Raw genomic sequence first — 12375 nt, forward strand, 5'->3', positions numbered from 1 at the left:
AAAGTGAGTCATCCAGTGGCACGGCTCCCTTCCAGAATACATGTGATGATCAGTCTAGCACTCATACAGATTCAATAAGTGACAGTGGACAGATTCCTTCTATAATTCCACCTCGCAGATCAACCAGGCCAAGGCAAGTTCCAAATAGGCTGCATGACTATTACTGTGACACACTTATTCAAGGCAGAACATCTCCTCATGCCCTTTCAAAAGTAATATCCTATGATGGGCTCACAAATACACACAGAATACTTGCCTCGGCAGTCAACTCCATTGATGATCCCAGGACCTATAATCAAGCAGTTAAACACAATTGTTGGAAAGAGGCAATGCAGGCAGAAATCAAGGCTTTGCAAGAAAACAACACCTGGGAATTAACCGAACTTACCCCAGGAAAGACACCTATAGGATGTAAATGGGTGTACAAGACCAAGCTCAAAGCAGATGGTTCGGTTGAAAGATGTAAAGCCAGACTAGTAGCTAAGGGCTTCACACAACAATTCGGGGTGGATTACCTGGAAACCTTCTCACCCGTGGCAAGATTAACTACCATTCACACATTCCTAAGTGTTGCTGCTTCTAAATCTTGGCACATCCATAAGTTAGACGTTAATAACGCTTTCCTACATGGTGATCTAAATGAAGAGGTGTACATGACTCTCCCTCCCGGGTTTCAAAGTTAACAAACCAACCAAGTCTGCAAGCTACTTCGATCTTTATATGGTCTCAAACAAGCAAGCCGACAGTGGAATTCTAAACTAAACGCTGCATTGGTTCGTGTGGGTTTCACTCAGTCCAAATCTGATCCTTCATTATTTACTAAAGGAACTAATGCGAACTTTATTGCTGTGTTGGTGTACGTTGATGATATCATAGTGACCAGTCCAAGTGTGGATTTGATTATGCTTGCATCATCAGGAACTGAAGAAGTCCCACCATCACCTGAATCCGAAGATGCTATCTTGATTCAACCATAACAGTGGCTGATTCTTACTCTGCTTCTTTAATCAAGTCGATAGTTTTTTGTTGTTCAGTGATTTGTAAATTACGAATTTAAGTTATTTTGTGCTTCAATTCATTTGTTGTATGTCTAGTTGTTCAGTTACACAGGTTGTAAAGGTACAGCCTTGCAGGGAATGTACATTGAAAAAGGAGCTATTTTTGTAACTCTTGTTATCAAATCACTGCAATATGAATGAGAAATTGAATTCTTTGATTTCCATTGATGGATGGACCCAGGCCCGGTTTTTTGATTTTGGTGGCCCTGTTCTGAAAAAATAAATGAGGCCCTACCTTTTTTTTTTCACTGTAGTTCAAATTAAAAACCATTGGAGCAGCAAAGTGTATCATCAATTACACAAAGCAAACTAAATTCACTTACCAGAAAAATAGAAAGGTACAGTGTACATCAACAAAAACTCTCACAGAAGCACCTTGTGCATATCCATGACTTTATTCAGAACTGTAGCAAATTTGCAGTACCCTATAATACAAATTTGCACTATAATTGCAAATTTGCATTACCTAGTATTCAAATTTAAAGTAAATTGCCTAAATTTGCAGTAAATTGCAGTACACTATAATGCTCATTTTTGTAATCGTTATATGTAATTCTTTATTTTTTTGTTTCTTACGTTTTTCATATTTTTTAATGCCGAGAGTCATAATACATTAATATGTAAATTACAATTGAAATCAAAAAACAATACCCAGGTATAGACTACAGAGCAAGCACATTATACATGTAAAAATAAATATTTAAAGTGAAAAAAAGATTGAAATAACCTAGAAACTGGAAAGCCCTTATTTTGGTCTGCCTACGATCTGCGAAATTGGGGAATTGGGGATTTTGATCTGCAATCTGCTCAGTGGCCGGTGCTCCGCTCTCCGTCATCTTCCTCGCGCCTCGCCGGTCGCCTCCGCGCCTCGCTTCCGCAATCGCCAGTCGGCAGTCCGCGCCTCGCTTCCGCAATCGCCCGAAAACGAAACAGACATATGAGGATTGGGGATTGAGGACTCGGCAGTTAGGAGGCAGTCAGGAGAACAAAACCTAAGTACAGGCCCAGTATAATTGCAAATGGATATACTACTTAATAAGCCCAGGGTTGAATTTGGGGCCCCCAAAATTTTGAATTGCACAGCCCAAAATCCGACCATATTTTTGAATTGACTTTACCATTAAGATTTAAGGAGATTTATGAGTCTTAAGTAAGGATTGGTTGATCACAACCATTCAAGAAGGGGCATGCAACCCGTTTTTCATACTCCAGCATTATGCACAGTATACATACATACATACATACATATATATATATATATATATATATATATATATATATAGGATCGCGTTCAAATGCGTATTGGTTGCCCAGGAGAGAAATGCGGACGAATCGCAGCGCGCCACGTGACGCTATAATTAGGTGCACGTATAGTTATAACTAGATGCACTTAGGTGCACCCAGATGCATAAATGTTAATAAGGTAAATTACTTGCATTTGTAAGTGAAAATAGGTGCACACGTGCAAGTAAAATGTATTACAAGTGTAAGTAAATTGTACACTGAACATCAATACTAAGTGCACCTAATGTTATAACTAGGTGCACGATGTTACCAAAGTAAATTACTTGCACAAGTACAAGTAAAAGGTATTGCAGATGCAAGTAAAATGTATTACAGGTGCAAGTGAATTGTACATTGAGTATCAATATTAAGTGCACCTAATTTTATAACTAGGTGCACCTAATGTTATAACTAGGTGCACCTAGGTGCATGAATATTAACAACGTAAATTACTTGCATTTGTAAGTGAAAGTATTTGTGAAAATAGGTGCATGAATATTAACAAGGTAAATTACTTGCACTTGTAAGTGAAAATATGTGCAAAAATATGTGCACTTTTAAGTGAAACTAGGTGCACCAAAGTTCCGGTTATTGAAAATGCCACCGCGTCATTTTTTTAAAATTGCATCTGATTCGTTGATCTGGACACGTGGACGGCTGTGGAGCGTTCTCATTTCTTACCTGGGCGACAGGTCGCATGGGAGTACAACCCTATATATATATATATATATATATATATATATATATATATAAATGTATTCATATGAAGACACATACGTTATGAAGGACAATGAAGACAAATCTTGTACATTGATTTTTTAAAATTAATTGTAAATTTAGATTATGTTTTGTTTAAAAAAGGCATATTAGGAGTTGGATTAAGGGATGGGGGTATTTTTGTCTATTGTAGCGTCTGTTTTAATTATGGTAGGCTTGTTTTACCGATGTGTTTTGGGTAATACGCATCCGACGATTCTTCTTCCTTTTCTAGTCTTCGACGATTCTTCTTCCTCGCAGCCCCGGTTGTCGGCGTCATTGGCGGTTTTAGTCATCAGTTCTCTGCGACGGTCTCTCTTCATTCTTTCCTTGTACTCGGCTTCTCGTCGACGTTGGTAGTTGAAGAGCAATTCTCGGTGACGTGAGTTCATCCTAGAAGGCGGTGTGCTTAGGTAGTTAATGGCGGAGCGGGGAGGATCGCGGCCGGGCAAACGGGCTGCCGGTTCGTCGTCGTTGTCGGAACCAGGTCGGTATCACCGTGGCCGTTTCTATTGTTTCTCTTTTTTTTTTTCGGTTTGTTGATTGTTTTTATTGTTTTTATGTTTGAGTTACTGGATGGTGGTGCATGTATGCTTGAATTATTGGATGGTGTTGCATGTGTGGCTCGGGGCATTATGATTTCTTTAGGGTTTAGTCTCACCGTTTCTCGTTTTTTATAATTCAGTGTATGACACCCAATTTATTAAACTGCATTACATATCTTTTTTAATTATCAATTTCTAATTCAAAACAACTGATGCCATATTTTCCTTATCAACTAATGCATTGCATATTTCGTATGTATAGTATATGCAGTTTCCTCTTAGTGTATCTATTTTTCTAATTGTATGAGTTCTTCACAACAACTACTAAAAAATTTGTTAATTGAGGTTAATAGATTGTCAATTTATACTATATCTTGATTAATAAAATTAACCCTTAATCTTCTGGTCAAATTTTGTTGGTGGACAGCAACAGTCGCGAGTTGCTGCGACAGCCTCACCGCCTTTGGCGTCTCTGCCTTTAATTTGAGTCATGTATTTAGAGGTGGTGTTACGCAGCAGGTTGGTGGTGACACACTACTATCCTTGGGAACTCATCCCTCTAATTTCGCAGGTCAATGTAATCCTAATTTTAGCACTCAAAATGGCAATAATATGAATTTCAGTTTTAGTCCTTTAAATAATGCTACTGTTGTTAGCACTTTGCCTACTGCAATATTTGGTTATTCAAATGTAGTTCCAATTTGTGCTTATAATGTTAGTTTAAATAATGCTAATGTTGGCAATAGATTACATACTATTGATAATGCTAATAATGATAAGACTTTGCCAAGTGTTCATACTGCTAATAATGACACGAATTTGCCAAGTAATGTCACCTCAACACTTAGGCATGGCTTTAATTCTTTAAATAATGTTACTGGGGCTAGTGCTTTGCCTAATGCAATGCTTGGAAATTCGAACTTAGTTCCAATTAGTACCTCTAATGTGGTCAGCATGTATGTTTATTGTGTGCCATTATTCGATATATTGTGTGTCACGCGTGCATATGTTGTGTGCTCCATCGTATTTTGCACCATTGTTTTCTCTCTTTGATGTTGTTTGTGTTTGTTGGTGGCAACAAAAAAGGTTAGGGAAGCACCTTCGGTGGGGTGTTCGTCCCAACCGCCCAATGATGATGAAGATTTTGTTGAAGGTCCGGCTACACAGTACGAACAATGTGGCGTGCGTTACGCTTTCTTTCATATCCTTTGTCTACCACCAAGGATTGATTTAGATTGTTAGTTTTATGTACTATTTTGGCTTTACTGTTGTTTATCATGACAGTTGCCTAAGTTTTGATCAATTTATCTTATTTTTGTGATCATTGTTGTGTTATCATATTTTTTGTGTGCGTTTTTAGGTAAAGTTGTATGCCATTTATTCAGCAGTTGTGTGCCTACAGTCATTAACAGTGAATGCGTATTGCTTTTGTGGGCCTGGATTTTTGACACTCAAACTCAAGGCATAGTTCTCGACCTTTGTTTAATATGATAACGCTACTAGTTTTAATTTCGTGCATACGACATTGTCATGTGTGACACACGTTATAAATGAGTATGGCACACACCACCATTTGCATAACCTTGTGTGCCCATGCACTCTGCCTTGTGTGCCCTCCTAGGTATGGCATGTGCCTTTTTACTCACGCTTGTGTGCCAAGTTTATGCTTTATGTCTAATATCTAAACTTCGTTCGTAAATCATTATAGCAGTTTAAAGAGCATTGAAATGCCTTTATTTATTCATGTTTAAATGTAATTGAAATTCGATAAACCATTAAAATTAGTTATACAAAATGCCATTTATATTTTTTAAACGCATGTGCATAATTTTAACAATTTACAAATACAAAATACCATTTTAATTTTTTTCCCGTTCATAGTTATGCAGTAGCGTGTGTGTGTAGCTGTTGCGCAATTTTTCTCATTCGACGCTCACCCTTAGCCGATCCACCCCTCAAGTGTTCACGTTCCACTCGTCCATATCTACGATGAGCCTGGGATGGACGACGAGCCTGAACAATATAATCATCACCACCACTAACACCCACACGACCATAATAGGCTTCATTAGGCATATCCCATACATACTCATAGTCTGATTTGGTTAATTGAGTACACAATATATCAAAATCTAGCACACATTATAACTGATTGTGGCACCCAATATAGAAAAAACAATGCTTCTTGGATCATATCATTTAAAAAAAAAAAAAAAAAAAAAAAAAAAAAAAAAAAAAAAAAAAAAAAAAAAAAAAAAAAAAAAAAAAAAAAAAAAAAAAAAAAAAAAAAAAAAAAAAAAGACGACGTGGTGGTGCAACAGTGAACTCTGATTGGGCGTTTTATTCGCTTAAAAATTTATTCATAAAAACACCATATCTATTCCACGTATTCTGGCCGTTCTAGCTACGGGCACACAAAAACACCGAACATGGCACACGTTTTTCTCAGACTTTGCTCAAGTTATGCATGCGGTTTTCAACGATAGGCAATCAACTAGTACATGGCTCATATGAATATACACATTCATATCATTATTCTAAAATACTTGAATATTTAATATTTAATTTCGGTATTTCCATAATTTCATATAGCTATAACTCTAAACACTCTCATCGGGCATTTTTATCAATTTAAAATTTAGTAATCCAAACACCATTTCTATTCGCGGTATTCTGACCGTTCTACTGTCAGGCAAACACCATACGCAAATGGGGCGGCACACAAAAACACCAAGCATGGCACACATTTTTTTCCAGAGTTTTCTCATGTATATGCATGCGGTTTTCAACGATAGGCAATCAATTAACACATGCCTCATACGAAATTACACATTCGTTTCATTATTCTAAAATATTTGAATATTTAAATTCAGTATTTCCACATTTCTTATAGTCATAACTCTAAACATTCTTATTGAGCGTTTTTATCAATTACAAATTAAATTTAGCAATCAAAACACCATTTCTATTAGCGATAGTTTGACCGTTAAACTCACGGGCACACATCATATGCTAATCGGGCATACAAAAACACCGAACATGCAATGGCATACGTTTTTCTTAGAATTTGCTAAAGTGTATGCATGCGGGTTTCAACGATATACCTTACGGTCATAGTTTGTCGTTCCATTCTTCCCTACGTATGAGTCGCCCGTTGTGTGCTCATTAATTTCGCCCGTTGAGTTGCAATAATCATTTTTTTCTTATTAATGTGCTCATTGATAAGAAATTCATTTTTGTTATTAACAGTTTGATAAACTCAATCTCCGGCAGGTTGTCTTCCATGGCTTCTGTGTATTCAATCAATCATCATCATCATTATCAATTTACCATTCATCAACTCCAAAGCTATGAACCTTTTATGGCTTATCTTATGGGTAGCCATTATTGATCTGCTTAACCTTGGTTTTGCAGTGAAGCTATACGAGCTTGAACCTTTACATCAACAGTCTTCAATGGCTTGTTCAGATCGTTGCGTCAATCCAAACCGAAAAAAGCTAGTGGCCTATCAAAGCATCTGACGTATTTATGCAAGAGAGGATTATATTCCTTAATTATAGTTCAACAATAACTCTATCTTTGTTAATAAAAATCCTTCCATCATTATAATTAGTATAAAATCTCTTCTTTGCCCTCAATCTTTATATTTATTCAATGGGTAAGATTTGTCTTCATAATCATCTATAAACATGTGTCCTGGGCCTATATATATATATATATGTTTTAAGTGTGCTGCTAATCAGTAGTCAAAGTTGGAAATTGAGAGGCAATTTCGTTGTTTGCCGTTTGTAGCATCTAAAGTCATGGCCGGAATGGTTCAAGTCAAGCTACTCTTTCAGCTCTGTGGTTACATGGTGTGGAAATATGCAACACAATACAGTTGACCTCAAGTCAAGGTCGACCTTTTAAGTGTTTCTGCTGGTTGAATTGTTCTCCTCTTCTATAATTCTCTTCCTTACCTTCTTCCATTGTTTGAGAGAGAGAATTGAAGGAGAGAGCTGATTGGTATGGGTCTACCCTTTAATCCGTGTTTCTTCCTTCTCTTTCCCTTAACGCTCTTATTATGCTTTGTTCATGGAGAAGATGAGCTGCCATCTAATTGTATGAAGGAATTTCTGTGTGGAAGTATGGGTTATCTGGAGTTCCCTTTTGCTCAGCACACCCACCCTCATTGTGGTTTAATGGCGGTAGATTGTGATGCTAAACCACTTCCAAATATCCAGTTGGAAACAGGGGGAGATTGGTATCAGCTTCAGCTTGTGAAACCATCTCCTGTCTGGGGTGACTATATGATCTTCCTTGGAGACTTAAAGCTTCAGAGACTCCTTGAGTACCCTCCTAATTACTCAAATTTAAACTACACCCTCCAATTCCCCTATTCTCCTTCTATCACATTCCACAATTTGGAAGCAAAGCAATTGAGCCCCACCTTTTTGAAATGCAATTACAGTGAAGCTGATGATGATATGGGCAATTATGAAAGGTACAACTGTACGGAAGGATTTAGTTTGAAGTATAAAAGTGAGTTGGTTCCAGAGAATAATCCCAAATGTGATACTGCGGCGGCTAACTGTACCCTGTATCCAACTCCAATTCTTCTCCAACAAACAAATGCTCAGTTAACTGCTCAATTCGGACTCTACTTACACGTCTCACCTCCATGCTATGACTGTTATTACTATGGAGGATTGCAATGTACAGCAGACAGCAACAATAAATCTCAATGTACAAAAGGTAAACACTCCTCTCCTCGTACAACTCATCTTCCTCTTTATCTCTATACATATTTTCCTTCTCTTCATATTCAAAGCATTCAAACTCTTTTGCTACAAAATTTCTCATATCTTTATTACTATTACTCTACTTTTTTTGTGTACATTAAGGATTGTTTAATATTAATAGCCTGTAAAGCTATCATAATTAATGAGTAATACAATGAAACCATAATTTAAAACTGAAAAATAAAGAAACAAATTAATTTTTTAAATACGGGAAATGAATTTAGAAAATTTTGGAATTTACATATCATAGCGGAGACCTGAACTTAAACAGCAAAGAAGGTAATGTGATTGCGTGCTTATTTTTATTGAAAAAATGTATGCTTGTTTATTTATGGAGTTAAATTCATTTTTGGTCCTAGATTTATATGTGACAATTCACTTTTAGTCATTTTTTATTAGAATATTCTCATTTGGTCTTAATATTATTGTGGCATGACCAATTTTAGTCCTCCCCAACAAAATTGTTGAAATATCATTAAATACAAAGACATTTCAATCGTTTTTAAACAAAGTATGTTGAACCGTTATATTTTTTATGTTTATTTGTTTGAAGACATTCATAATTGAAAATCGAAATATTCTTGTATTTAACGATATTTAAACTGATTTATTGATAAAGGACCAAAAATGGTCATGCCACAATAATAGTATGACCAAAAGTGGATTTTCTAATAAAAATGACTAAAAGTGGATTATCAACCATAAATCTAGGACCAAAAATGGAATTAACTCTTTATTTATGTGTACATTTATATTGAGAGAGTATTAAATTAAAATAATACTCATTCTAAACGTGCACTAGCTAGCTGTTTTCGGTTGCTAACTCCAATTATTATTGAACAATCAAATGTTCGGTTTAACTGCTCAATTTGGACTACTTCAAAGCTTGCCATGACTGTTTTTATGGAGAAGGGCAATGTACAACAGACAGCAACAATGAATCTCAATGTAAAAAAGGTAAACACTATTTTCCGGCGTACAACTCATCTTGTGTTTATCTCTTCTTTTCTCTTAGTTGCAAAAATCCCGCCTAGCCACCGATTAAAGCTAACCGCCTAGCGTATCACCTTAATCGGTGGTCTAGGCGGTCGGCCGGCTAGGAAGCCGCTTAGGCACTGACTGCCTAGGCCTCCTAGGCATTGACTAGACATCTTAGGCACCGACTAGGCCGCCTAATCAGTCAATTAGCTATTGTTATTTTTTAAAAATGGGTTATTTTACTCAAACAACATCGTTTTGAGCAAAATAATCTAAATTGTTCAAACTCTAGATATTTTTAGATTAATATTTAATATTATAGTATTAACAATGAAAGTATTATATAGTTTATAATTATTAATTTTTAAAAAATTAAAAAAAAAATACTCAAACAAATTTTTAAAAAATAAAAATAAAATAAACACTAACACTTAGGCGCCAATTAATCACCACCCACATTCTTTGTGAGAATCAAACCTGAGTTCTCCTAAAATTCTTCCCTACAAAGAGAGCTCACTCGTCACTTGAGCTACCCCATTGGGTTATTAATTTTGCATGTTACTTTCTTGTGTATCATAACAATTGTTTTATAAAAATGGAATGTACCTAATGTTTTCTCTCTTATTTACAACCCGTGGCTCTACAGGAAGGAGCAAGTTGAGACTGGTTCTAATCACTGGTAAGTGCTTGAACTTTGTATATCCCTCATCTATAACTAATGTAATAACCACCTGCATTCACCTACTTTGTCTACATTTCTGCGGAAGTGAGACCCTGATACTATACATTCTTTTTCAAATCTTCAGTACTTTCAGGTGGTTTAGGACTGAGCCTTGTAAGTTTAGCTATCTTTGTTGTTTGGAGACTCAAGAAATTGCCATTTTGTGCATGCATGGATATCATAACTGAAATAAAGAATTATCAAGCTGTTGAAGAGTTTCTAGCAAATCATGGACCCCTTGCTCCAAAAAGATTCAATTATTAAGAAATAAAGAAAATCACAAACTCTTACAAAGATGAACTTGGTCAAGGAGGTTTTGGCTCTGTATATAAGGGAAAGTTGCGCAATGGATGTTATGTGGCAGTTAAGGTTTTGAAGGAACTAAAGACCAATGGAGAAGAATTCATCAATGAGGTGGCTAGTATTAGCAGGACTTCTCATGTCAATATTGTCACTCTCATTGGATATTGCATTGAAGGTAGAAAAAGACTTCTTGTCTATGAGTTCATGCCTAACGGATCCCTTGAAAAGTTCATTTATGACAATAAATCTCTGGAGGGTCGTCAATTGGAATGGAGCATGTTAATTAAAATTTCAATAGGTATAGCCCGAGGATTAGAATACTTGCATAATGGGTGCAACACTCGAATTATACACTTGGATATTAAGCCCCATAATATTCTTTTAGATGAAGACTTCTCTCCCAAAATTTCAGATTTTGGTCTTGCTAAACTATGCACCAAAAAAGAGAGCATTGTGTCAATCTTCGGAGCGAGGGGAACTATCGGATATATTGCTCAGAAGTTGTTTTAAACAACATAGGAGGTGTCTCTCACAAGTCAGATGTCTAAAGTTATGGAATGATGGTTCTCGAGATAGTTGGAGGTAGAAAGAATGTTGATATTGGAGTGAGCCGCAATAGTAAAATATATTTTCCACATTGGATTTACACACGACTTGCATTAGATGACGAGCTTGGATTGATGGGAGTAATGAATGAAGAAGATAACAATTGTGCAAGAAAGATGTTAATAGTTAGCTTGTGGTGCATACAAACTGATCCATCAACTAGACCATCAATTTCAAAAGTAGTGGAGATGCTAGAAGGTAAATTGGAATATTTACAAATTCCTCCTAAACCTTACCTCTATTCCCCCACGAGATCAGAGGAGCAGCACTAATCCTTTGTGTTTATTACCTAGTAGCTAGTACTTGATTCTTGGATGCATTATAGAAATGCTTTAATTTTCATGTTGCATTGCAACCTAGTTTCATTGATCTATTATAGCCTAGTAAGGAATTGTTTGAAAAATGTGTAATTTTTTTTGGTGAGAAGAAATGATGTGTAATATATATAGAATAACATGCAAACCTTGAATTGCATTGCTTGCAAGCAAAATTAGAATAAGGTCTAAAGGAAAACATTTAATCGGCACTACAATTTTCAAACATGTTTCTTCTCTAACAATATTGAAGCAAACAACTATTTTTAATTACTAATATTAATTAACACACACGTCTAGACATAAAAAAAAAAAATAATAATAATAATAAAAGTAAAACTCCACGATAAGAAAATCTAACATTATTATAATGCACCATAAATAGCACAAGAATGAACCTATCATCCTATAAAAAGTAAGGACAATCTCAACTATCCATCAAGTTAAGAATTTTAGTAAAAAAAAACGTGGTTAATTTTATAATTATTGAAAATGTTTAAATACGGAGTTTATTTTATAATTATTGCAAACTTGAAACTTTAGTAATTGTAAGATCCTAGCCTTTGATTTATCAAAATGGAGGGTGTGGATTTCTCCACACTTTTTCCATGAGCTTTTGTGGCAGCTAAGGCGGGTCTTCTTTCGTGACCCTTTCACGGCAGAGTCACTCGCCTGCAAAGAAGCTTTATCCTAGCTAAAAGAAAGACAAAACTTGAGACAGATTGCTCCAACGTGGTGGCGACATTCAACAACAGATCTCCAAGCATTTCTTACGTTAGAGTATTTAATTCAGAATGTAGAATGTTTTTATTGTCCTTCAATAATATTAGTGTTAGGTTGATCAGAAGATCAGCGAATCTTGTTGCTCACCTTTTGCCCCGAGCTTTGGATTCCCATGTTGGTCAGGGTCGGTGGCTTCATGTACCACCACCCCATATTTTATCTTGTTTTATTGCTTAATAATACTAAGTTTCTTTGGTTCAAAAAAAAAAAAAAAAAAGAGATGAAGGGAGCGGGGGGGGGGGGGGG

At 36.0% G+C, this 12375-nt stretch overlaps 1 pseudogene; it reads left to right on the top strand.

Annotated features, from left to right (window-relative positions):
* The first annotated feature begins 8312 nt into the window (after positions 1 to 8312).
* Positions 8313 to 11662, top strand: LOC116026134 (annotated as a pseudogene).
* The last annotated feature ends 713 nt before the right edge of the window (positions 11663 to 12375 follow it).

Source organism: Ipomoea triloba, chromosome 7, assembly GCF_003576645.1.
Source record: "Ipomoea triloba cultivar NCNSP0323 chromosome 7, ASM357664v1".
In the NCBI taxonomy this organism is placed as follows: Eukaryota; Viridiplantae; Streptophyta; class Magnoliopsida; order Solanales; family Convolvulaceae; genus Ipomoea; species Ipomoea triloba.